The sequence below is a fragment of the Dermacentor andersoni genome, chromosome 2 (genome assembly GCF_023375885.2).
Source record: "Dermacentor andersoni chromosome 2, qqDerAnde1_hic_scaffold, whole genome shotgun sequence".
NCBI classification, from domain to species: Eukaryota; Metazoa; Arthropoda; class Arachnida; order Ixodida; family Ixodidae; genus Dermacentor; species Dermacentor andersoni.
Genome location: NC_092815.1, coordinates 240,084,837 through 240,088,426, shown reverse-complemented (window position 1 = coordinate 240,088,426; position 3,590 = coordinate 240,084,837). Strand labels below are relative to the sequence as shown.

The 3,590-nt window shown below is 43.3% G+C and overlaps 1 long non-coding RNA gene across 1 annotated transcript; it reads right to left on the bottom strand.

The window, feature by feature from the left end:
* Positions 1 to 279: 279 nt before the first annotated feature.
* Positions 280 to 3,222, bottom strand: LOC129387099 (uncharacterized). Its single transcript, XR_008614404.1, has 2 exons — positions 2,417 to 3,222; positions 280 to 1,648 (listed from the first exon to the last, which is right to left on the bottom strand). It is a non-coding gene; the product is annotated as an uncharacterized lncRNA (long non-coding RNA).
* Between the last annotated feature and the right edge of the window lie 368 nt (positions 3,223 to 3,590).

The following is a 3,590-nucleotide window of genomic DNA, read 5'->3' as shown; positions in this document are numbered from 1 at the left end:
GTCAACTTGTCAGTAACTGTCATAGGAATGACTGTAATAAACACAATTCCAGGATCGGATTGTTTACTTTCATTTTTTGTTATAACACTGAGGACTACATAGAACATAGAACAGACAAAGCAGCTGCTACAACATGAACTGAATTGAGGGCAACACAACACATACGTAATTAAAGGTGCAAAATATAGGGGGAAGCTTCAAAATACGCTCTGTAGCACTGCAAAGTATAACATATATTGTATGTGTACAATAAATGTTCAAAAAAACAATGCATCAATGTCCCATTTGCCTTCAAGTTTATTATCAAGTTCAAGTTTACTGAAGTTTATTATGAGCATATGTACAACAGGAATCTACTAACACACCCGCAGTTAAGGTGGCTGTTCGAGGTGTGCTGGCTGCCTCAGTGTAAGAAAAAGAAATTGTGCGAATGTCGACACCAGTGCCACTGCTTCTTGCCTCTGACCTGTACGTGCCTCCGCGGCATCTTTGTGCACAAGTGTGCTGGCGTGGCGAACGTAGGAGTCATCCGAGAGAAAGAGTATCGTTTACATGGAGAAGTGGCTGTTCACATTGCCTGTCGCTTTCCCTCAAATGTTTCCTTGGCGACTAGGGTGACACACCCGCAGTCAAGGTGGCTGTTCGAGGTGTGCTGGCTGTCTAAACGAAAGAAAAAGAAAGAAATTAGATGAATGTCGATACCAGTGCTATTGCTTCTTGCCTCTTACCTGCATTTGCCTCCATGGCCTCTTGGCTTGCGGAGTCTGTATGAGGGAGCTGCTGTGGCTAGGCGAAGGCATTGTCGAAGGAAAAAGAAAAGGCCATTCAAATGGGGAATTATAGAAATAAATGCAGTTCTTATGTCTGTTTCTTGCACTGTTCTTGCCTAAAAGTTTTCAAAGACAGTGTCCAGAATACACCAGCACTTTGACTGCTTTTGCTGTTTACCTGCAAGTGTTGCTGTGAGATCCTTAGTATGGCTGCGTGCAGCATTGTAACACTTAGTGGAGGCATTTGAAGTGGCAGCCAAAAATATAAAGAATCATCCTTGTCTGCATGAATGCTTTAAATTTCTAGATGCAGTGGTAACTATTACTATTGGTGCAAGGCCCCCCACATCTATGTGGCAAGTGCCATAGCTCGAAACTGAACTTTTCCTTTAGTGTTTCACAAGGTGTCTGATATGTCCACATTAGACGTGATCCGTTTCTTATTATTTATCCCAGTGTGGAGAGAGCATCATTAAATAGTTTTTTTTTATTTTTGCGTGGCTTGCTTTTTCGTTTGTTTCTGAATTTATCAAACAGCAGTCTCATGATGCTAAAGTGACTCATGATATGACAGTCATCAGCTTTAGTTTTTCAGAAAAACAACGCATTTCCTGACCCATTGTGTGCTATCCCATTACTCGCATAATTTCTCTGAGTATTCTACCTATACTGACTTGCTTGATTTCCACTAAAGAATCTTGCATCTTCAAATACCATTCTTTCCTTAAAATCATTCGACACATCTCATAATTTCTGTACCTTGGGCTTCTGATACTCTGCATTCACCATTTTTGCTTGTTTCTGACTAGAAATGTCTTCTTTAATTTCGAGCTTAAATTTTACCTTTGGAACACACGGAAGGGCTTGCCATTGCATATCTGCATAAAAGGGAAACATGCTTCATGCGAAATCCAATTGAAGATTGATGAATGCAGCTTGCAGTGTGATATGACTGAATGATCCATAAAAGTAACTCATCTCACTTGGTAAATTAAAGCACTTATTAGTGTGATGTACAAGATACGTTACACTAACGTGGTGGTTTCTCTTGCTTATACAGCAAAAGAATCGGTGCGCGAGAAAAAAATTATTTTTGCATACCCCTTGTACACACTGATTTAAGGAAAATGAGCTGGAGCTGTCCACATAATCTACTTATTTTACCTGCGAGTATGGTCAACAAAAATGTGTCCCAGCTGCTTAGTGGTATTTGAGATTATGTCAGTATTGCATATGTGCCTGTTGTCTAAAATAACTGAATTTTGAAAATGCTCGCAGGGATCTGATTTGCATATCTGCAGTTTATGGATACATGTAAAAGACTCAGCATCAAGTGCAAGTGAACGGACCTACAGGCCCGAAGTCGATCATGCAAATAGATTCGCTGCACAAATTTGTAACCAAAAAAGATATTCCACATGAAATGGCATGCAAGGAAGTGTTGAAAATATTGCACAGTTAATAAAACGCCTACGCTATTAATATGTGGGTTGATACACTCGTTATGCAAAACGGAGGTGAGGCGTGCAGACAGGACACAAGAATAGAGTATTTACAAGCAAACATGCAACACGAGCGCCGCCCACTTCGCTACTCTTGTGTCCTGTCTGCACGCCTCACCTCTGTTTTGCATAATGAATCCTTACCAACTAGCTCCGCTTTCTGTCGTTCTAAGTCTCGATGCACTCGATTTCGTCCGCATTAGGCACTCGCCTCTTCATTAGTTCGTGGCACAGAAATACTCGGCATCAGGCTGTTTTTCTGCTGTGGCCTTTGTAGAAGCATGATTGTTCAAAGTGCAACAATTAAACAGATTCTTTGAGTTGCTTGTGGCTTCGCCAGTACAATTCCGGTGCGCTGGTCCGCCTGTCCAGCAATTTCCTACTGAAGGGAAACCTGCAAATAAAAACGCCGCTCCGCATGTAGAAAAATGCTCTACTGTGACGCTTCTCAAACGATTGTGATGCCCCACAAGAGCTGCCTACTCGCGTGATATTCTCAACAAGGAGATACATTCGTTTACTTACATGTGAAGGTATATGCCTGGGTACTTCGGGGCTTCGGTGGCACAGAAGGCACGAGTGTGCCATAGCGTCCGATGTCGACGCGCGATCGCATGTCAAATCTAAACTGTACGAAACTACTACGCATCCAAAAAACAGATTCGAAACCGAAATTCGCGTCATCCTTTATTAAATGAATGCGTAGTTCGTGATTTACATAAGTCACGGACTTAGTGATCGCTTTCTGTAAACTTAATATTAACCCACCACCTTCATAAAACCTCAGGTATGCGTTTTTAGGTGACAAAGCATACGGTGACCTGTACTTGTTTTCAGCTCTTTCAATAGTAATTGCGCTGGCCACATTGACCAGTAGCAACAGGGCGGCGCCCTAGAGGTTCCCACTTTTCCGGCCCAGCTTTTCCTCTAGAGTTGTTCTACTAACTCTATGCTTTACGCGCTCCCGTAGGCGGCGGCTGGGAATGGCACTCCAGAAGTTTAAGTATATAACCTCCTTGCATAGAAACGACAGCCAACGCTCTTTGACATACTTCAGTTTCGCAGCTCCCTATGCGAGCCCATTGGCCGACGTGGCCGCAACGGGTGTCACTGAAACTACCGGCGCTGCAGTCGCGTCTTTCGTCATGCGCCGCGCGTCGTCTGCTCCTGCTGCGACGCGTCGTTTGCACCAACAGGCCCGTAGGCGCTTATCCGACGGTAAATGTAGTTTAGATACACAGTCTGAGTTTTGTGAAAAACCTGCCGCGCTTAAGTAATGGGGACTTCACGGTGTCTATGCACTATCGGCGCTGCAGTG